The sequence below is a fragment of the Carettochelys insculpta genome, chromosome 5 (genome assembly GCF_033958435.1).
Source record: "Carettochelys insculpta isolate YL-2023 chromosome 5, ASM3395843v1, whole genome shotgun sequence".
NCBI lineage: Eukaryota > Metazoa > Chordata > Testudines > Carettochelyidae > Carettochelys > Carettochelys insculpta.
Window position 1 is genome coordinate 31,105,514 of NC_134141.1, and position 24,696 is coordinate 31,130,209.

A 24,696-nucleotide genomic window follows, 5' to 3' on the forward strand; every position below is an offset into this window, starting at 1 on the left:
TCTTTAAGAGTGCTAAAATAATTGAGATAAAGTCTGGAGACATGCAGAACTTTAACTCGACCAACTTAGATAGTCATGTTTGGGTCTATATTACCATGTCTGCTCCACTTTCTCAAAACATGCTAGAACATATTAGCTATGGTTACACTGACCCAAACTGCTGGCAGCAGTATACAAATCGGTGGTCTCAAAAATGCAAATGGCTGCTGCTGGCAGAAAAAAAAGCAGTGTAAATGTGGTTCTGCTGGCAAAACCCCCCTTTTGTCAGCAGTCTCTTATTCCGGGAAAAAAAAATCACTCATACAAGGCTGCCGACAAAGGGGAGGTATTTTGCCAACAGAACCATGTTTACGCTGCTTTTTTTCTGCTGGTGAATGAATATGCAAATGAGTGGCCATTTGCATTTTTGGGACTGGCCATTTGCATCCTGCTGCCAGCAGTTCAGGTCATTGTAACTGTAGTCATTAGCTAACACCTTCCTATAACACACTGTTAAATCCCAGTCTAGATAAATCCTCTACTGCAGTGGGATATTTTCTTGAAGTCATTTCAGGCTGACTACAAATATCCTTTTATTCTATAACAGTTGGTTAAAATGAAAAACAAAACAAAAATAAAACCCTTCACACTTCTTTTACTGTCTCAGTAGCCCCAAATATGTTTAAAGCTCTAATAAACGTATAGTTCTTTGTAAAAAAAAATCTAGTTAACTGTAATGAAGGCAGAAACGTGTGGATTTTTAAAACAAGCGTGGAAGTTATAGTCCTGATACTTTAAAATTCCATCCTTCTCCAAAGAGAGGGATTTTTTTAAGGGAACTCTGTGTTATCTGATGGATTTAACTCCATAGGAAAAGAGATTGTCTACCAGACATGTAGAATGTTAAGCTCTAATATTTCATGACTGTATGTGACAAGAAATGCTATAGAAAGCTGATTACTTTAGAATAGGACTGGACAGAGAGAACATACCGGTCTCAGAAAAGCTCATTCAAAATATAGTCCTTTTCTCGTTATCTAAAATTTGGTGCCTAGATAATGGCTATGACAAAGCTGTATCTCACAGCAAATAACACACAGTCCCACACTGACTGCACAGTGCTAGCTATGGATTTCCTCTGTGCCATGGGCGGGCTCTCTCATTTTATACATCATTTGCAACTTGCTGCAGTGATTCTTCAAAGTCAGTGCCTATCTAGCTAACACAAAGTTAGGAAGAAAGTAAGTGTCTTTCCTTGTTCTTCACCTGAGAAGTCACTTTGAAGACATGTTGCATTGCACCACAATTGACTTCTTGAACTCTTCCCAAAACACAAGCTAAGCTGTCACAACAACACATCGAAATCTTACTAATATTCTATATTGCAGGGGTGGGCAATAATTTTTTTGGGGGGGCACTCCAAGATTTTGGTAATTGGTCATGGTTGCACTCTCCTGGGGGTGCAGGATCTGGGATGGAGGTTGAGTGCAAAAGGAAGCTTGGGGTAGTGCACTGAGGTACAGAATAATGTGTGGGGTCTGAAAGAAGGATGGGGTTGTGACCTGAGGCAGTGGATTGAGGTGCAGGGTCTGGGACGGAGATGAGATGCAGAGCCAGAGGCAGGGTCTGGACAGGAGGAGCTTACCCAAGCAGCTCCTGGCCAGCAGCACTCTTAGGCAGGCGCCCCTGCCTGCCAGCAGCCCCAGGTCACTGGCTGATCCATGTGGTTCTCAGTGAAGGGCCCACTCCCAGCAAAATCTCTGAGAACCTGGAAACCATCCAGTGGGAGCAGATAAATTGTGCTGCACTGCCCCCACCCCCCAGCAAACTTTCTCAGCTCCCATTGGCCAATTTCATGCACTGCCCCCCACACACTTCATCCAGCAAAATCTCTGAGCTCCTATTGGTCCGGGCTGTGCAGTACAATTTCTTAAATTCTATTGGCCAGTTTCAGGACAATGGGAGAGGAAAGATTTTGCTGGGGCCAGGCATCACCCAAAGCCCTCCCCTGACCACTGCCTTAGGGGTGGGTATTGCGCCAGATTAAAAGGCTTGAGTGCTGGATCAAGCCCATGGGTCATATCTTGTCCAGGCTTATTATACTGCACAGTGTGGTTGGGTTGCATTCAATATTTTGGTGAAATCTCAGCACAATACCATAAGTTACTAAGCCTAGCATTCTATAACAAATAAATGCAAGTGTAAAAGTCCAAAAACAACACAACATAAAAATGCAAGAGGAAGCTGCTCACTGTATTTCTCAGAAGGTTCTCTCGCACAAAACCTTTGCATCATACGTCAAAACGGTGTTATGGGGGCATGTTAATACAATTGTGGGTTTGTTTAGTTTTTTGTATTTTATAGCACTTACTTGCCAGCTAAGTAACTGGATGTGGATTGCTGCTGCTACTTTCAATAGCATCACAGCAACGCCTAATGTTTCCTCCTGATTTCCATATTCTGAATAGACTCTTCAAATACTGAAATGGCTTGCAGAATTAAAAATGACAAAGCTAGCAGCCAGATCTGTGCCCATCCTGTTTCCATTCCAAAAGGCCATCAGCAGTGGAGAATCAGACAAAAAACTGTAGTTTGTGGTGGAAAAAATCAAGAAAGAATTGTCTTTGGACCAAACCCAGAGTTTGCAATACAATATTAATAGCAGTAGTAGTTCTTGGGCAGGTAGATTCTTCTCACAACTTGTAGAAAAATGAATGCATATGGAAGCCAGTGTGCAGACTTTGCAGAATGAGCTGTGTATCAATAAAATGACTCCGAGGTAAGTAAGAAAGCAATATGAAAGAATCCCCTAGAAAGCCTGCAGCTCAAATAAAATGTTTTAATCATACTTTTGTGTGTTTTCCTCTTCTTTTCTTTTTTTCTTGCTTTAACCTTGGAAACTGATGAAACTGTAGTGGGTCTGCGAATTTCAGACACATCTGGTAAATAAGCTTGTCAAATAAAAGCATGAACTGGGATATTTGAAGTCATCAAAATACATGGGTGAACCTTAAAAACATTCCATATTTACAATATGATAATTAACGATAGTTACCTCAGTCTTCCAGTATTCTGTGGCACTTCCCTCTGCTTAATACATGAAATACCTTGAATACTGCAGAAACTGAAATTATTAAATGGCAAATTTAATCCACTCCTTCTAGGAAGTCTAGGAAGCTTGTTTTAATAGTTAATTAACTTCACATGCTTAATACATGAAATACCTTGAATACTGCAGAAACTGAAATTATTAAATGGCAAATTTAATCCACTCCTTCTAGGAAGTCTAGGAAGCTTGTTTTAATAGTTAATTAACTTCACTTTTACATGTTTAATTGATGTAACTCCGGAAACTTTTAGAAGTTATGACTGTGTTCAGTGTATGCTAGCTCCTTTACAGAATTTTAGGAATGATTGATAGTTTTAATTTCTTTACTGCTACTCTTTTTTCTTTGTAGCACAGGTACGAACTCTGTGGGTGCACCAGAGCTGAGCACCCGCAGAGAAGAATCAGTGAGCGTCCGTTACCCAGCAGTGCCCAAACTCCCACCTTTGCCTCTCTTCCTCAGGGCCTCTTATCTTACTGGCTGGTGACCCTTCTGACTAACTCCTCTTTGCCCAACCAGGGCTTCTGGAATGCTGTGAACAGCTGATCTGAGGCAGTCAGGAAGCTTCTGGAGGGAGGAGGAGAAGTAGAGATGAAGTGTGCTTGATAGTGGAGAGAGGGAAGAGCCATGGTGGGGGCAGGGGTGTAGGGGAAGGGATAGAATGTAGGTAGGGCAGTGGCGGAGCACAGGTAGCTCGGGGTGGAAGTCGCAAGAAGGGGTGGAGTGAGGGTGGGGCCTAGGGTAGAGGGGATGTTGAGCACACCCAAGTTGGAGGGGAAGTTTGCACCTATGATCTGCAGAGCCACATTTCCTTAGTAACAAAGTCCCACTGTGTTGGCCTCAGTGGAAGAAGAAAATAATCTCTAAAATTGCACAAAATAACTATTGTAGCCATAATAATGTCATGATTTCAAAGTCTAACTTCTTGCCATTCTAGGCTAGATGTTCTGAATCCCACTGAAAAGCTGTGAGACAAAACTTTCCACTTGTATAAAGCAATGGCTCTTAACCAGGAGGATGTGTGGTTTGTCTAGTTTTATAACAGGCTACATAAAAAACACTAGTGAAGTCGGTGCAAATTAAACTTTTCATAAAGACAAAAGCTGTTCATACTGCTATATAGACTGCACAATGAAATATACGTACAATTTTATATGCCAATATGCAGTTTATAATTATAGGGTGATATAATTACAAAATGGTACAAATCAGACTCTTGTAAAGGTATAATAGTCTGAACAGGTTGAAAAGCATTGGCATAAAGCATCCATTTTCAATTTTAACTGATGCTGAGCAGACACAAGAAAATAATTTGTAACAAGTAATTTATCAGACAAATTTTATTTTATTTTCTGTTCATAAGCTGTCAGTGAACAAAGTGTGGGTATGCATTAATATTTTTATACTCATTAGTAAACGAAAAGTATCATTTGCTAGTTCAAAATTCTCAGACTTTAAGATATTCATGAGCATTTGTGAAAAATTCACTGCAAATATTTGAGATGCAAAATCTGAGCCATTTTGATTGGATGAATAGGTCACATGTTTTTCTGTCCCTGATTAGAAAAATGTGGCTCTTATAAGAGTAAATTCTGGTGTGAATTTCTGATCACAAATTCAAAGTTCACCTTCCATGGGTAGTCTGTCATAATCACTTAAAATTCTGTTTCAGCAGATTCTACTGGCGCTAAAATCATTTAATAGAATATTCAAGGAAAGGAAACTAAAGTATATACACAAGTCAACCTCTGTAAATTCCTTTTAATCCCATTATTTATTTCACACCATGCACTCTGCTTTGTACATTCACAGAAAGTATTGAACTGCAGTTTCACTGTCAGCTGATGGATGAATATTCCACTTCCTGCACTTCAAAGCAGCTTAAATACAGCAGGGAGGGGGAAATCCATATTTGAATGAATGAAGACTGTTCAATGGTTGCTGAATTTACAGTTTAAAATGATTGTGACTGTAATTACACAATACTTACACTACAAGTATTGCATGAATTTCATTATAATTATGCTTTTTGATCGTTAATTACTTCCATTTCATATAAGGGTAGGTTATATGACTTCCCCCTTTTGTTTTATACTTGCAAGTATATTTTTAGAATCCGCATACATAAACTACATTTACAGTATAATAATTCTTGGGCATTTAGTTAACTTTATGGTTATGATGGAATTATATTACTGACTGAAACTGCATGGAATTGATGTAATGGCAAGTATAAAAATGATAACTACAGTGTAATTATTCTTTAATTACAGACCAACTACTGTAATTAAAGTCACTCTCTTACAAATTATAATAGTGCTAGTTTTAAAAGTTAAAATAGATGCATAAAGCCAAAACAAGTTTGAGATAACAGAATAAGGCCGTATCTACAAAAAAGAAAGGGTTTGCCGGCATAGCTGTAGAACAGCTGGTAAGGTGTACACAATTTACATTGACCAAATATTCCTTTTATTATTCTAGCTTGTGCTAGTTCCCAGAATAAAATAAGCTACCCTGATAAAAGTATTTTTGTTACAACTATATCTATAGTAGCTACACAATTAGGCTGATAATAAATGTTGCTTAAAATAATCAAACCTGTAAAAGACATTCCTATACCAGCAAAAGATTCTAATGTAGACCAGGTACAAGTCTTGGCTTACGGACACAGGAAGGTGAGATAATCAAAGTAGCATTGTGAACACAACTTAGCCCATGGCTCCATAGTTTACACACGGGAGCCCCAGAATGTTTAGACTCATGGATCAAAACACTTAGTACCACTTAAAGCCAGTTTTGAACGACTTAATTTACATATTATAATTTCATTTGCACACATATGGAGGAAGGGGAGAAGTTATGAGCACAAGATGAGCACAAGTGAATGACTCTGAGCTAGAAGTTAATTAATTCTGAGGACAGAGTCCAAAACTCCAGCAGACTTTGAGATCTGAAAGGCTCCACCTGAGAGACCAAGACTGTGCTGGTGCTGCTTAATCTGGGTTTCCCATCCAGAGATTTACTTCACAAAGAACATATTATTATGTTTGTATCATAATCAGAGGTAACTAATATGATGCTAAGTGCCCCAGAGCCAGTTTTACTATTGCTTTTGCCACAGTGCTAATTCTCATTCCACTTAATTCAATATGGCTATGTCTACACTAGCCCCAAACTTCAAAATGGCCACGCAAATGGCCATTTCAAAGTTTACTAATGAAGCACTGAAATGCATATTCAGCGCTTCATTAGCATGTGGGCGACCGCAGCACTTCGAAATTGACACGCCTCGCCGCGGCGCAGCTCGTCCTGACAGGGCTTCTTTTCCAAAGGACCCCACCTACTTCGAAGTCCCCTTATTCCCATGAGCTGAAATAAAGGCCAACTCTAACACACATAGGTACTCAGAAATACTACTGATTGAGTACTCTTAGCTACTTTGTAGGAAGTTTATATTAAGTGAGTGGCACTTACATAATCATTAGCTCAGGCTTCATTTAAACCTTGACAAATTAACAGGAATCATTTTCATATCAACAGCCACGGAACAATTTTTGGAATATATTGCAACAGGCTTTCCTTTAATACCTGACATGCAAATATATTCTTTTCACCCACTTCTCCTTGCTCTATATTGTGTTTATGTATTACATATGAATATGACAAAAGAAATCTCTTTAATTTCATTTTCCACTTTACTATGTTTTTCTTACAATATCACAAGGCTGTTGGTATTCTCTGATCATACATCTCATTTTCTCACTCTTACTCTGCAACACTTCTTATATGTATTAAGCTTTTACATCAGACAAATGTTCACATGTGGAAAATGTTTTGATATATATCAAACTGATTCTTAATTAGTTTTTTTAAATAGTCTCTCTTCAGAATATTATTTTACCTTTAAAATGGAAAAATTACAGAAATGGAGATAATGCTGCATTTATTGGGCTTTATAATCTAATTTAAAACAAGGAATAAAATGAAGATTTTAAGAAATCTATTACAAAGAGTCATGTTTTGTGATTCCCATCCTCTTCTTTTTTTTTTCTGAAGGGATAATCATTAAGTAGATCTTCAAGGTGTCCACTAATCAATGTCCATTGTGCTTGAGATGAAGTTCTGATTGGTTGCTCAGAACTGGTCAGCCATTGAAGAAGAATATGGACTAGATGATACTAAAATCTTTTCTGTTGCCTACCAAAAACAAGAGGCTAAAGTGGAAGGAAAAAATAAAAATATCTCCAAATGATTGCAAATAGCAAAGATAAAACTGAGGGAAGGAATCAGCAGCTACGATGATATTGGTGATAACTGGCACTATCTACACAGTGATTCCTACAAAACACATTCTGCATTTGTGGGAAAGAATGCGAGCTTGTACGATACAGCAATAGTTTAAGTTTTTAGGAACTGCTTTATATTTTATGTATGTACATGGTCTAGCAAAATAGTATCCCAATCCTAATAGGGATGTGTGGGTGCCACTCTAACACACAAACAATAAAGGTGTTAACATACTTTTAGACAAATTGATTAAGAAATCCCACTTAATAAGCATAACACTTTTAATAATGCTGTTTTTATTATTCATTCATACAGAACTGGTGAAAGAAACAGTCACTTTATAAAAAATCATGTTGCTTTGAATGATTCTAATTTTAGAGCAGTTGCATTGATTTGGTCCTACTAAACCTTAATGTGGAACCATTAAGGAAACAGACTCAAGAAATAAGGCACAGAGATCCAAAAATTATCATCAAGGTTGACAAATCGGAAAAATTGTTATCAAGGTTGGCAAATCAGAAGAACAGAGGGACAGTGGTGGGGTGGGGTGGGGTGGGGGGACTTAAGACTTAGATAAAACATCAACGTATGTAAAAGAGCCCTTATAATGGGTCAGGTAATTGCTGTCCCTGTTCAAATGACGTGTTGTGTCAAATTTGAATATGAAAGTTAGTTCTGAGCATTCCCTCTGTAGATGGCTATTCAACATGCAAGGATAGAAAAGGAAATTCTGGAAGTATTTAAGTGCCGGTGTCAGCATTTGTTTGAATGATGCACTCCAGAGTTGCATAAGATAGAACTGTCTCTGCTGTACCTTTGATGTCCACAGCTTTGGTGGAACCTCTCTCTAGTCCTGTGCAACTTGAGTCCCAAAAATCTCTGGAGTCATTTCCTGGGTCTTTGCCAGTCAAAGTCTGTCCTTTTTGCTCCTAGGATTCTTTTCCCCTCTCATATTGGTCCTTACGAAGACAAACATGTCCCCCTTATTAAGGATGGCTTTTTTCTTCTCTCTGCTGCTGTGGGGATTTGAAAAAGCCCTGCCCACCTAGATCCAAGCTTAACCCTCTGGACCCTCCTCAAACTTCTTCCTAGGTTTCTCTTCAGCCAGGAGTCACCACACCTGGCATAGATCCCTTGAACAGACCCCATTACTCTCACTGAAACCTTTCATACTACATACAGGGAGCTCACAAATTCTCTCCTCTCCTCCCCCCATGGCATTGCTTGTTTTCATATCATGTGCATCTTCTGGGAAATACAACTGATTAGGTGTCTGACCTTAAAAAGGACAGAAAGGCATGACAACAGGTGCAATAAGCTGCACCTGCCTTTTAAAAGCCTGCTTACTTTTCTATACCCTAAAAAGTAAGTTTAACATTAGGCTGTAGTTTTTGTGTTTTCTTGTAACACCACACATCAGAGATCAAGGACCTAATTTATAGTCTGACCTAAACCCACCCTCTCTTTTTGAGCCCACAATTTCAGCGTGTGAAACTGAATATGACATAGATGCTTTAGTGCTTGATTACACTCATATATCCAATAAACAGGCATTTAGGGTCCAGTCCAACTTCTGCTGAAGTCAATTAAAGTCTTCACTTTGACTTCAGTGGGAATGGGAGTGGAATTGAGCTTTTAAATTCTCAATCAGCTATGCTTGACTAGTAGATCCAAATATAGGAAAGCAAAAATGACCCAGGAATGACAAGAAATATTCAGTCTTTGCCTTCTGTGAGACACATAGGTTTTAAGAAACAGTTCTAAATTGTATAGCCATACACTATGTAGTTCATTAAACAGAAATATCTATTGAAGACAGTTAGCTATTACAGAGCTGTATCCACTCAGCTGAAAATGAAAAGTCAAATCTTCTTCATCCAACTAATAAATATGTAGGGTAATGGAAACATCTCTCTTTGGCAGAAGAGAAGTAGCAAGATGTTTGTTGGCCTGAAACAACCAAGACTGTCAGCATGACAACAGGTGCGATAAGCTGCACCTGCCTTTTAAAAGCCTGCTCACTTTTCTATACCCTAAAAAGTAAGTTTAACATTAGGCTGTAGTTTTTGTGTTTTCTTGTAACACCACACATCAGATAGTCAGCAGAGAGTGAATCTGCAAGGGAAAGTTTACAGAAGTTCTTCGGTCTCATAAGGTAAATGACTTATTGGCCAATGTGTATGCAAGACAGGTGAGAATGGGTCTTGAGAGAAAATGTGAACATTCTTGAAGAACTGAGAATCTGCCAGCCTGTGAAGAAAGCTCAAACTTGACCTTGTTATATATATTTTTAATCAATAAAGCCAAGCACCAGGGAAAGAGTGAGTTTTGTCTCTACACAATGTGTGAACTACTTTTTTTATAGGAGGTTCAAAAAAGTCTGTCACTTGCAATACCTTAAGTGAGAGGAATAGATGGATAATATGGAACATTTTGTCAATTCATCTGTTAAAAATGATGCATTCCATATTGGCTGCCCTAAACAAGGCCCTTCTCTCTCTGACACAACTGGAAGATACCTTCTGAGAACATATTTGATGGTGGACAGCTGAGACAGAGAGTCACAATTTCTGCAACAATCAAAGCCAGTGTCATCATTCCTCATATACAAAGGTTTCCTTTCTAAATGCACCTGGAGCTATTTCCTCAAAGAGATATTCTTTTACTAGTAGTGAAACAGATTGAGTTTGCCCAGACAGAACAAACAGCATGGTGATGTGAGAAACAGTTTAGCTGGCCATATGCTTTAGTATTCCTCAGAAACTGAGCCAATACACTACCAGGTGGTCGTTGCTGCTGGTCTAACTGATGTCACATTGTCTGTTACTGTTTCACTAGTCTCCTTTATATTGCCTATTGTCCTGAGAGACAATCTGTTACACGATACGCACATGCCTTAACTTGGACTATTCATGAAAGATTGAGAGACCTTTTTTCCCTTGCATTAGAATAACCAGTGGCTTGGGTGCCCAATCTCTCTCTCTCTCTCACACACACACTTTATCTTTTTTTATTGGGGAGGGGAGCATGGGAGGAAGAGACCTGCCAAGGGTCTTGGGTTTCTTATTCATAGAGAAAAATATTGAAATCTCAAAATAACTGCTGGCACAGGAAAAGTAGTTGCTACTCTGCTCTAATTCATATGCCTATCTGAACTGGTATTTCACTGCCTTTGCCTGTTCTAGGATTCTCTCAAGAATCACATGCCAGAGACTAAAGACTCCATGGTTTGGTAAATTGTGCTTGTGTCTTTACTTCAATAAGTCACTTTCTTCCCTTAGATGGGTGAGAAGATTTCTGGTCATGAGATAGCTGAAAAATAAACCTCTGGGATTTTATGTCACCGCCATTATTTTTTAATAAATGGTTTCTAAATAAGTTCAAGTAGTTTGCAAAACACAGTATGTTCATATACAGTCAGTCTGCCATAAAGCATAGATTGCTGGCACCATTGTTTTATACACCGAACCCAACACTCTCAAATTTGTGGTAAGCCACACCAAATTGGCAAAGCAGATCCTGCAGCAGTATATTAACACAAATATAGTATTTAAAAATGCAATGCCCTGTGCAATGTGGTTCTTGATGGCACTGCAGTTTGGATTATTTGGACACCACACAAGTAGACAGATGGAACACTGTCCCATGTGGTTTGATTGGTGTCAACCGTCACATCGCCCCAGCTGTTCATACTGATGGAAATACTAGACTTTGCTCCAAAAATCACTCATTTCATTTTTGCACCTCTTCATAAACCTGCAGCCCAGTATTTTCAAGAAACATGATGAGTTCAGCTGTTGCCATTGAATGGTTTGTACAGCATATACTACATCATCTATCCACAAAGCTGTATTGCAATGTTATTTTAAGGCTATTGCCAGTCAAAATAAAAAGTGTTCTCCTCCCCATCCCAAAACAATGAGCAAGCCTCTCCCCACTCCCACACCCCCAAAAAAAGTCAAGCAATGAACAGCAGTCATGTGCCCTCTGGAGGTTTGCAGTTTGGTAGAGAGAAGAAATAATTAGCATATTTTTGATGCTTCTCTTTTCAAAATTGCTATAAGGATGATTCCTGTGGCAGCAAGTGTATCCACTTATAATGCAGTTTATTTTGAATTTTCTGCTTTTAGTACAATAGGGTTATATACTAGGCCCAGATTCAAAGAGGCACTTTAGTGCTAAGCTTTACTTTAATGCAGAGCTTTGAAACTGAGGCGTTACACAAAGTGTCTACCAAAACTTACATGCTTTTCTTTCTAATTTTATGAGACAAAACTGTGTGGATTTATATCTATCTTTGTCTGATAGGATTGTGGTAACCTTCATTTCTACAGTAACAGCTACTGGAAATGGTTGAAAAGGAGCTCCTTTTAATATCTCATCTGGATGAATCAACACCCTCCCACAGTGTTAGCACTGGGTCTGACCCCATGTCCTGGTGAATGACATTAAACCAGTCTTCTGAATCAGAGGTAAAAATGCTACCAGCAGAGCCCTACAACCATTTCATTTTCTTTCTAATAAGACAACATACTGATGGTGGAATCACTGTGGCAAGTTGTAAATGATGTATGAAATTAAAAATCCTCCACCCAATGCAGAGAAAGAGAACACAGATAACACTGTGCTGTTGCTGCTTTGTTGTGATATTTGCAAGGATATTTAATTCAGACATATCTTTCAGAAAAAGTAATACCAAGGGTGGAAATTTTAAACAAATAAGAGAGATGGGGCAAATACTGCCATTAAGGTACATTTTTTTGTTTGTACTTATTCCATTCCACCAGCACCTGAAAAAATATCCATGACACAACAAAGATGCATGTAAATCTTACCGTTGGGAATGGAACTGCACCCTTAAGTCTACACACATTCTCTTCTGCATGTTTCCTTGCTGGCAGATGTGCTATTCACTCTTATCAGAAACTATATTTATCTTGAAAGCAAGATTTAATTATATTTATTTATTATAATGATTTATATATCAGTAAAATATGTAAACAGAAAAAAAAGGAAATTATAGGAACTGTTATCATAGGTCAGATCTAAAATCTGGGCCTAAACCAATATCCTGCTTCTAACAGAAGAAAGTACAAGAGAGATGCTCTAAGGAAACTTGCATTTTATTTCCTGGTTCTATTAACTCAATGTAGGTCAGGTTTACAAAGGTCAACATCCCTAATATGAGCTGGTCGGTGGGGGGGTGGGGGGGGTCATTATCCCATGACTCAAGTGGTTACTGTTTTAACATTGACCAGGAAGAGGTTTGGCCAAGCGATTAGCTGAATTCATTGATATTCCCTCTGCAATATTCCATCCTAGGGAGTCACTTCCCATTTTGTATGTGTGAAACTCATTGATTGTTCCTCCCTAAGTGGAGTCCTTTGCATTTGTCCTTATTAAAGTTCATCCTCTTTTCCTCAGAACATTTCTCAGGTTTGTCTAGATCATTTTGAATTCTGACCCTATCCTCCCAAGCACATGCAACCCTTCCCAACTTAGTATCATCTGCAAACTTGATAAGTGTACTCTCTATGCCATTATCTAAATCGTTTAGGAAGATCTTGAACAAAACTTGTCCCAAAACTGACCCCTGTGCAAACCCATTTGTTAGTCCCCTCCAGAGTAACTATGAACCATTAATAACTGCCCTCTGTAAATGGATATTCAACCAGTTATACACCAACCTGATAAAAGCCCCATCTAGGTTGCATTTATCTAGTTTACTGATAAGGTCATGTGATACTGTGTTAAATACTTCACTAAAGTCTAGGTATACCATGTGCACAGCTTCCCTTTATCCACAAGGCTTGTCGCCACATCAAAGAAAGCTATCAGATTGATTTGACATGATTTGTTCTTGACAAATCCATGTTGACTATCACCTTATTATCTTTGAGATGTTTGCAGATGGATTCCTTAATTATTTCCTCCGTTATGTTTTCTGCCACTGAAGTTAAGATGACTTGTCTGTAATTTCCTGGGATGTCCTTATTTCCCTTTTTTATAGATGGGCTCTGTATTTGTTCTTTTCCAGTTTTCTGAACTATTTTACGACTTTCATGCCAATCCTGTTCAATACAAGTTAAAAACACTAGAAGCAACAAGCAAAAATTTTAGTGGAAGAGCAATATGGGAAGAGAGATCTACATTGCCACATAGCTTCCACATTTTGTAAGGGGTTCAGGAAGATAATGTTTTGCCTAAAGTAAATAATCTTCTCCATCAGAATAGCAAAGGATGGTCCCTGATCTATTTTTGATAGCTTGGAATGCATATCATTTTGCAACATTTCAGGAGTATTTTCTTAACTAGAATTAGGCACACTGGGTTGGACTAAGTTCACAGGAAAGCATATTAGTGTTTAAACTCTTCAGAGTAGGATGATATCTCTGTATGTATTTATCCAGCCTGTAGCACTACAGGAACCCTGATCCCTGCATCTGTAGATGCTCCTGCAACATAGACATTCATTAACAATTTTCACAGGGAGACCATATTCCCATAGGCTAAATACACGATAACCTTGGGTGGGGGGTCCTGGCCAAAATGGGACAGATGGTCACCCTGAGTCCAGGCAGCAGCTGCCCTCTGGGGGCTGCTACACTGCTGGGTGGTGGAGTGCTCCTTGGCTGTGGGGGGCAGCTGCAGCTCCCAGCAGCCTCATGTCTTGGGGCTCCATGAACTGGATGCAGCCCCGTGGGTGATGTCCTCATGCCGGTGCTCCTCCTAGCTCCTGGAACCACGGGGAGCTGGGAAAGGGACAGCTGCACTGGTCTGGTTCCCAGCTCCTGTGAGGGGTAGGGAGCCCAGAGCCAGGCGCAGCAGTGCTGGTTGGTTTTCTGGCTCCCCCAAGCTGCAAGAGCCTAGGAATCAGGTGGCAGCTGGGCCCCTATACTTGAGGCTCCCAGCAGCTGCACAAATATGGGGCAATTAGCCCCTTTGTTAAAATAAAATGGGATGCCAGGAAGGTGTCCCAAGTACAGGGTTGTTCCACCCAAAATGGGATGGATGGTCACTCTAAATTGCAGAATGTGGTGTTTGGCACAGTATGACAAGTCCTCACCAAACCTGAAACAAAAGCCACATAACTGTTGCACAAAGTGATGCCTTAAAAAATGGTTCCAAAAGCACACAGATACCTGAACACCATCCAAAGCCTTCTCCTGGAGCACAACTGCAATCATGATACTTTCCCCGAGGCCTGCTGGCCTTGGTTTCTCTTACACAGGGTTCTCTTACCCTCTCCTTTATTCAGGTGAATTCTAATACGCTACTTTCACCCTGATGAAGCAGTAATAAGTTACCGACAGTTCCTTGCTGGATTCCAACAGTTACTAACAAAGTGCGACAATAGGAAAAGTGTACCACCCTGTTTCATTTGAGTTGATTTAAAAGGCATATTACTTTTTTGTAGCATGTTGTCTACTGGTCTCCAGATGGGAGAAAGCATGAGTAATTTGCTTACAGCACTGGACGATGTACCAAAGATCTGAAGGGGAACATTTAAATCACCAACATCTGGCTGAATCAGAGAGGTGGGCTTCAGCCTACATACATACAGCCTCATATATCCTATTTGCTGTTCTGACCATCACTGCACATTTATTCAGAAAATTTAGAATGGTACTAAAAAAATGATAAACATTTACAATGTTTTATTCATTTATCATATATTATTCTGTTAGTTATTTAAGTCTAGGAATCTTAGTTCACTGATTCCATAACAACAATTTTTTATTATTTAATATTCACAGAGAATGAGCTTAATCTTATGCTACATCCACACTACTCAGTAAATTGATTTACATATTAATCTAATTGGAGTTGTGTACCTTAACTGGAGTTGATGTAGCTTAGGCTGATTTACGGCAATGTCTAGACTGTGTTGGGTTGATGGGAGATGTTTGTCATGTGGGGTAGGGTACTGGGTTTGACGGAGAGTGATTTTGCAAGGAATTATAGTGGGAATATGCTGTTTGAAACAGGATTACATCAATCCAAACTAGGACCTTTTTCACTGGTGCTGCCAGAGTCTACACAGGGTAGTCAGAACACAATGTTAGCACATTCTACAATTCATATTCCCATTGTCCAGATTTTGCTGCTGCATAAACAAGACTTCAGTAAGGATTTACTGATGGAAGGGCTGCCTGTGTTGATCACTACTGTATGTATCAAGCACCTTAATGAACAGACTAAAAAGTCTGACTAGGCTTGTTGTATTTATCACTGATAGAAGCCTGCTGTAAGCTGCTCTCCTCAGTGGCATAGCTATCACCAAACCATTTGGGCTAAAAACTGTTGTTATGAAGCAAAGTGACAGATCAGCCAGTGACTGGAGGGTGGACATGAGTTGAGGGTGAAGCTAAGATGGTGCTATTGATATCTTTCAAATAGCCTGTGCCTGTAATGATCTTATAGATCCAAGATGTTTAAGGGTTGATTTTGATAAATTCATTTTGAAGTGTGCTTTGAGGCTTCACTGGTTCAGCCTAGTTCCATCTTCTTTGGAACCCCTTTCAGTTAGTTGAAGGCTGCTATCAACCCCCCTCCCCCACCTTCTTCTCTTCTGCCGACTAAATTAGGCCAGTTTCTTCAGCCTTTCCTCTTAAGTCAGACACCCCAGCCCTCCACTCAACTCCTTCCCATTTGTCCACATCCTTTCTGTTTGTGTGTGTGTGTGTGTGTGTGGTGGGAGGAGGCGGTGTGGGGGGTGGGATGGACAACACTGGATGCAATACTCCAGATGTTTCCTCATCAGTGCCAAATAGAGGGGAATAATCATTCTTGCCAAGCTGCTGGTAGTGCTCCTACTAATGCAGTCCAATATGCTGTTAATTTTCTTGGTGATAAGGGCACACTGTTGACTCATATCCAGTTTATTGTCTACTTTAATCCCCAGGTCCTTTTCCACAGAACTGCCACTTAGCCAGCCAGTCCCCAGCCTGTAGCAATGCATGTAGTTCTTCCATCATAAGTGCAGTACTCTGCACTTGTCCTTCCCAAACTTTGTCTGACTTCTTTTGATGCGACTCTCCAATTTGTCTAGGTCACCCTGGATCCTAATTCTACCCAGTGGCATAAAAACCTCTCCCTCCAGCTTACTATCACCCCCAAACTTTCTGCAGGTGCACTCCATCCCAACATCCAGATTGTTAATCAAAATGTTGAACAAAACTGGTGCCAGGACCTGAGGAACTCCACTTGATACCAGCTGCCAATTAGACATCAAGCCCATGTCACTACCCCTTGAGCCCAATGATCTAGCCATCTCTCTTTCACCATTCTAGTCCATTCACCCAAGTCATACTTCTTAACTTGCTTTGAAGGCCAGCACCAGCAAGGCATGAAATGAAGCCTGTTACATCATGGCTGTGTCTACACGTGCCCCAAACTTCGAAATGGCCATGCAAATGGCCATTTCAAAGTTTACTAATGAAGCGCTGAAATGCATATTCAGCGCTTCATTAGCATGCGGGCGGCAGCGGCGCTTCGAAATTGACGAGCCTTGCAGCCGCGCGGCGCATCCAGACGGGGCTCCTTTTCGAAAGGGCCCCGCCTACTTCAAAGTCCCCTTATTCCCATGAGCTCATGGGAATAAGGGGACTTCGAAGTAGGCAGCATCCTTCCCATGGCAAATGGCCATTTCGAAGTTTGGGGCACGTGTAGACACAGCCCATGTCTGTCATCTGGACTAAGAGAAGGTTTCCCTTTCCAGTATCTATTAAACTCTAATCCTCCCCAGACAGAAGTAGTCACAAAATAAGAAATCCACCTGTTAGCTTAATTTTGTTGATGCAAGATACCTGTACACAGCTTGTTGGTGTCTTGCAAGACATCTAACTTGTAGAATTCAGTTTTGCAATTTCAGTTTCCCAACTGACAGAGAAAGTAACTACGTAAGAAATGTTCACTCATTACAGTAAATGTGTGTGTGTGTGTGTGTGTGTAAAAGCATGGAGAGCTAACTCTTGTGGGAAAAAATCATACATGTACAATCATGTATCTATGAACACATTTTCCATTGGAAGACTTAAATTACATTGGACATTTTTCACAATAAAAATTATCATAACATTGAGTACAGACAATATGCTGGATTCCATCTGAAAGTAGTGCCATCAACATGAACTATTCAGAGAGGTTAAACTCAGCTCAAAAGCTTTTACACCAAAAACTCAAGGCTATTGTACAATCCTTTAAAATTCCTGCTAATATTTTTTCAGAGTTAGTTTGTTTTAGATTTCTACTGAACTCCTCCCAGGCTAATGAAGTTATTTGGCAATATGTTAAGGTTTTCTTTAGTATTTCTGAAGGACTTTCAATGTAATTTAATGGATAATAATATGTTATTTCTAAACTATATCTGAAGATAATAATAGCATTCTGGAAATTTCAGTGGCACATTAGGGAATATTAAAATTCTCTCTGAAGGGTACCCAGGAGATAATTTCACATTTATACTTTACTAAACAAAAGAGACTTTTCATTAGGAAAAAAACAGAACTCAGCTATTCAGTTTGGTGGAACCAATGACGACTTCTGAAATATATGCATCTGAATTCCCCATATCAAGCAGCAAACCAAAATAAATGCATTATGCAAGAGAAGTGAAGGAGAACACTGTGCTTACAGATGTTTCTGACAGAAGAAGCCAGAGAACTTGGAGTATGGATTGCCAGTCAGATGGGGCAGGTTGAGCATGCATGTCAGAAAAAAAAAAAAGAATACAGACTAAAGACAGTATAAAAGTACTGCAAGTGCAAGATAATGGGGGTTAAATAAAGAAGAAATCTGTAGGCATTCCTGTTTTGTTTCTCAGCTAACTGTTGAATTATCTTCATCTCAAACAAAATCTCAAGATTGAGCTAGACAAACGATTAGAACTATTTATTCACTGAATTATAGTTTTTTTTTTCCTGTTGGGGAAATGTTCCTGAACATGTTTTTGTTTTTTACAAATGATAATTATTTATTATAGCGTGCCAGAGACTTTATGCAAATATCAGGCTGTGGGTTGCAGCATTTGTATTCCCAACATGAGTCTGCTATTACCATTGCGTGACCAGTCATTTTCATTGTGTGATATTGTTTCTGGTTCCTGATTGGAAAAAAATAGCTGTAATAAAGAAGTGAAGGACTTGATGGCTGAACCTTCAAGCCTCTCATGCAGAGAAAAGGAACCATTTGCTGAGTTATAAAGAGGGAGGAAGACCAGATTGGGAATTTTTTTCTGTGTGTCTAAAGTCAGGTCTTCCCTGAGGTATTACAGTTAGAAATATCAGTCAGCTGTAATAGCTGGGGATGGATATTACACAATGGGTTCTCTGGTGTGTGCAGATAGCCAGCTATCCTCTTCATGATCTAGGAAGCACAGAGACCCCATCAAACAATGATGTTTTGCAGTGTAGGTGGAAGTCACTAGATCTGGGCTATTTTAGATTATGAGGATGGGTGAGGGTGGGGTGGGGAGAATTGCCAGAGTTTCAGAGCTCTCCTAGTGAATGTCCTGTCAACCCCCACCCCCAGTTTTTTATAATGAGGCATGTCCAGGTCAGATATGGGGAAAGGAAAGTGGTAATTTCTGAGGTATATATTTGTAATAAATATCAATTTAACTATGTAAGCTATTCACACTAATCACTCAAGTTTTCATATTTTCCTTTCCTATGGTTAGATTAGAAGCTCTGAACCTTGTATACTTTTTGCATCATGAGTTTATGAATAAAAATTGCTTTTCCTTGCTGAACAATTTTGTTTTGATTTTTTACTATTATCTTTAGAGTGACATTCAGAGGCCCCAGTCAGATTTGGGATTGTGTTATGCTAAAACTGAATGAGGACAAGAGGAAAACAGCTGGCTTTTCTTTCTTTCTAATACAGGAGTCTCTTGCTTGAAATTAGTTTTCAGTTAAGTCAAGCAAACCTGACAGGGTAAGAATCTAAATGGAAGGTACAACGTTGAGACTCTCATAGCATTGTTGGTGAATAATGAGTAGGGTGGAATACAAAAAGGCTGCCAGCTCTACCATAATTTGCACCACGGTAACAGCTAACAGAAATGGGAGGAAATTGAACTCCTACAAAAATTATGCACCATCACAAACCTCACCAATTGCTCCAAGCAGAAGGCATATTTGTCTTCCCTAGCAAACACACAGCAATATGTAGGTGTATTAAAAAAAAACAAAAGAACACAACATAAACCCTCCCAAACTAAAACACTCCACCACAAACCAAACCATTCGCCCCCTCAGAGGACAATGAGAGAAGAAACAACATGTGATGGAACTTAGTCATGTCATGGGATGCGCTACTGAAAGACACTCAGCTAGTCTAAGGAGGAGTAAGAACCTGTAAAGACTAGAACACAAAAGAACAATTCATAGGCCCAAAGGAGAATTTTCACAGATGTATGGACTTTTGAGGTCTGATCCAAAGCCCTCTGGAGACAAAGTACAACAGTAAGTCCTGTGGCAAATTATAGACTAACAGATTTATTAGAGCATAAGCTTTCATAGGCAAAGACCCATTTTGTCAGATGCATGTAGTCAAAGTAGTGATTCTCACTGACTTCAGGGGGCTGTGGATCAGGCCACAAAGTGTGAGACTAGCTCAAGCTCTCCACAATATTCCCCCAAACTCTGCTTTTTACTTTGTTCTTACTTCAGAGAACCAAAAGAAAGAGGGCAGAAGCAGTTTCAGGGGTAGAAGGGGAGAGGATAACACAGAACAGGAGGAAGAGCATGGGAAAAGCAGCAAGGTGTGTAAGCAGAGTCTGAATGAACTCTCCTCTAACACTGAGTGATGAACTGGTAGAAAGACCTCAGGAGCAGACTATATGTGCACAGACACATCTACTATGTCTAGCTAGATCTGCTTTCCTTCCTTTCCACCCCTCCCCCGAAAAAAAGTCATCTGCAGCTGTTTTGGGTTAAAATTCGTAATAGCAAATCCAGAGACAATGTTACTGTTATTGCTGTTTAAGACCTGGACTAGGGTGGAACCTCAGAAAACAGCATCACAGAAAGGAATAAGACCAGCAACCAAGGAGAGGCAGTGGTGAGCAGAACCAAGGGATCATCAAGGGCAGAGGCCTCAGTAGCAATGAGCATGGCAACTTGATGACATCACTAAGAGGTGAAGTCACAAAGAACTGGTCTCAGAACACAATATGACATAAGAATGGCCATTACTGGGTCAGACCAAAGGTCCATTTAGCCCAGTATCCCATTTGCCAACAGTGGCCAGTGCCAGGTGCCCCAGAGAGGGTGGGCGAAAGATAACGAGGAAGCAATTTGTCTCCTGCCATCCTTCTCCAGCCTCTGACAAACAGAGGCCAGGGACACCATTCCTACCCCATGGCCAATAGCCTTTTATGGACCTAACCTCCATGAATTTATCTAGCTCCATTTTGAACTCTCTTTTAGCCCTAGCCTTCACAACCTCCTCAGACAAAGAGTTCCACAGGTTGACGGTGCGCTGCATGAAAAATAATTTTCTTTTATTAGTTTTAAACCTGCTACCCATTAATTTCATTTCATATCCTCTAATTCTTATATTATGGGAACAAGTAAATAACTTTTCTTTATTCATCCTCTCCACACCACTCATGTTTTTATATACCGCTGTCATAAACCCCCCTCAGTCTAAACTGAAAAGTCCCAGTCTCTTTAACTTTGCCTCATATGGGACCCGTTCCAAACCCTAATAATTTTAGTTGCCCTTTTCTGAACCTTTTCTAATGCCAACATGTCTTTTTTGAGACCACATCTGTATGCCGTATTCAAGATGTGGGCATACCATAACTTTACATAGGAGCAGTAAGATATTCTTTGTCTTGTTTTCTACCCCTTTAAAAACAATTCTTAATATCCTATTTGCTTTTTTGACTGCTGCTGCAAACTGCATGGATGTTTTCAGAGAACTATCTGAAGACATCCCAAGATGTCTTTCCTGACTAGCTGTAGCTAAATTAGCCCCCATCATGTTGTATGTATACTTGGGGATATTTCTCCAGTGTGAATTACTTTACACTTATCCACATTAAATTTTATTTGCCATTTTGTTGCCCAACCACTCAGTTTGGTGAGATCTTTTCAAAATTCTTCATATTTTGCTTTTGTTGTGACTATTTTGAACAGTTTAGTATCGTTCACAAACTTTACCACCTCACTACTTACTCCTTTCTCTAGATCATTAATGAATATGTTGAATAGGATTGGTCCTAGGATTGACCCTTGGGAAACACCACTCATTACCGTTCTCCATTCAGAAAATTTACCATTTATTTCTACCCTTTGTTTCCTGTCTTTTAACCAGTTCTCAATCCATGAAAGGATGTTCCCTCTTTTCCCATGATAACCTAACCTATACCAGAACCTTTGGAGAGGGAGTTTATCAAAAGGTTTCTGGAAATCTAAGTATACTATATCTATTGGATCCCCCCTTGTGTGCATGTTTGTTAACCCCTTCAAAGAATTCTAATATATTAGTAAGACATGCTTTCCCTTTACAGAAAACATGTTGACTTTTGCCCAACAAATTATGTTCTTCTACATGTCTGGCAATTTTATTCTTTACTATTGTTTCAGCTAATTTGCCGGGTACTGATGTTAGACTGAATGGTCTGTAATTGCCAGGACCGCCTGTAAAGCCTTTTTTCAAATATTGGCATTATGCTAGCTGTCTTCCAGCCCTTGGCTACAGAAGTTGATTTAAAGGCTAGGTTACAAATGACTGTTGTTAATTCCGCAATTTAACATTTGAGTTCCTTCTTGGGTGAATGCCATCCGGTCCTGGTGATTTGTTACTGTTAAGTTTTAATTTTTGTTCCAAAACCTCCTCTACCGACACTTAAATCCAGGACAGTTCCTCAGATTCATCACCCACAAAGGACAGTGCAGCTTTGGGAATCTTCCTAACATCTTCAGCCGTGAACACTGAAGCAAAGAAATCATTTAGTCTCTCCACAATGGCTTTATCATCCTTGATTGCTCCTTTTGTATTTTGCTTGTCCAAGGGCCCCACTGGTTTTTTAGCAGCCTTCCTGCTCGTAATGTACTGAAAAAATATTTTGCTATTACTTTTTGAGCTTTTGGCTAGCTGTTCCTCAAAATCTTTTTCGGCTTTTCTTATTGCATTTTTATACTTAATTTGGCAGTGTTTATGTTCCTTCCTATTTACCTCACTAGGACTGGACTTCCACTTTTTAAAAGATGTCTTTTTACCTCTCACTGCTTCTTTTGCATGGTTGTTAAGCCATGTTGGCACTTTTTTAGGTCTCTTACTTTTTTTTTTTTTAATTTGGGGGTATACATTTAAGTTGGGCCTCTATTACGGTGTCCTTGAAAAGTCTGCATGCAGCTTGCAGGGATTTTACTCTGGTCACTATACCTTTAATTTCTATTTAACTAACCTTGTCATTTTTGTGTAATTCCCCTTTTTGAAATTAGATCCGAGAACGTTGGACTGCTGAGGTGTTCTTCCCACCACAGGTATGTTACATGTTATTATACCATGGTCACTATTCCCAAGCCGTCCTGTAACAGTTACCTCCTGGACGAGATCTTGTGCTCCATTCAGTACGAAACTGAGAATTGCCTCTCCCCTGGTGGGTTGCAGGACCAGCTGTTTCAAGACGCAGTCATTTAAGGCATCAAGAAATTTTATCTTTGCATCTTGTCCTGAGGTTACACATACCCAGTCAACATGGGGATAATTGAAGTCGCCTATTATTATAACTGAGTTTCTTTTTATTTGGATAGCCTCTCTAATTTCCTTTAGCATTTCAATGTCACTATCACTGTCCTGCTCAGGTGGTTGATAATATCTCTCTACTGCTATATTCTTGTTAAAGCATGGAATTACTATATATAGTGATTCTATGGAACATTTTGATTCATTTAAGATTTTTACACAGGTGGCAAGCAGCCTGAGCAGCAGGAATGAAGACGTGCGGTGAGGTGCAAGTAGCAGGAAGAGATAGTGGGGAGGGACAGAAGAGGCACTGCTTGTTCCAGCCCTCTTCAGGTTTGGGAGATAAGACCTCTGAATTGTGAGACTTTGAGGACTTTAGACAGCCAACTCTGAGCATGATGCAGAAAAGGAAAATAGAAGTAGCTTGTTAAAGGCACACATCCATGTGACTTTCACCCTACAAGTTTGGAAACTTAGGTAAAGAAAACTGCTTATATACTGTGAGGACAGTGTTTACTCGTGGCTTGAATACTTTTTCAATCTCTTGCTGAGGCAGTTTTCCAAATTCATGCTTAGATCCCTCTCCCTTTCAATAACAGATTTCTTTAATAAAAGTGTAGTTAGAGCTGTGTCACTCCCAGGATATTAGAAGAGGAGGTGGATGAAGTGATACCTTTTATTGGACCAAGTGCTGCCGGTGAGAGAGACAAACTTTTCTTCAGAGCTCTATGTGGTTTGAAAGCTGGTTTATCCCACCAGGAGCAGTTGGCCCAATAAAACATATTATCTCAACCATCTTTTCTTTTCTTTTTTCTTTTCTTATAGACAGTTTCAGAGTTTGCTAATAGGGAAGTATAGCCTCTTAGAGGAACCTGGGGCAGTGTTATCTTCAAGCAATAAACATCCATCCATTGTGAATCTTTACTGTTAAAAACTGTTAGGAATTCCAATAGTTTTACTCTTTCACCACAGCTTTTGTTCCAAAGCCACTTTCCAGTCACTAACAATACATTAGACCTTTGGCTCTAATATGCTCTAATTATTATGAAGGTTCATTTGAAATATTGCTTCAAATTTCATTAATAATATTCTTTTTGAATGCTACAGTAGCATTAATTTTTGTTCACTTTTTCTGAATTCTAATGTTGGCAGCATAACAAATTGGCAAATCACAATTATTTTAGGATATATGATATAGATGTGATAAGGGTAAATTTGTTATTATGTAAATTCCTACATGTTAGGAAATACAGTCAGAAAACCCAATTTTTTGAAATGGTCTTTAAAGTCCAGTAATACCCCAGCCATATTTTAGTCATGATATTAACTTGGGCCCTTTTCTCAGTGTTTTACATCAGTTGACCCTGACTCCTTTTGAGACTGTACTGTGCTGAGTGACTGTTTTATGGGAACAGGTTAACAATGAAATTTTCTCTTTAAAAGAAGAAACAAAAAGAGGAAAAGAAGGTTATGTGAAAAAGGAAAAGGACAGAGATATGCTTTGGTATACAATGCAGGATAAAGATGTACTCCAAATTCTCCCTGTCCTATGTTGCTCTTCTCCCAGACTTTCCTGAAGTATATTTAGTCTGTATCCATTGTCACAGAGCTCTTATCTGTC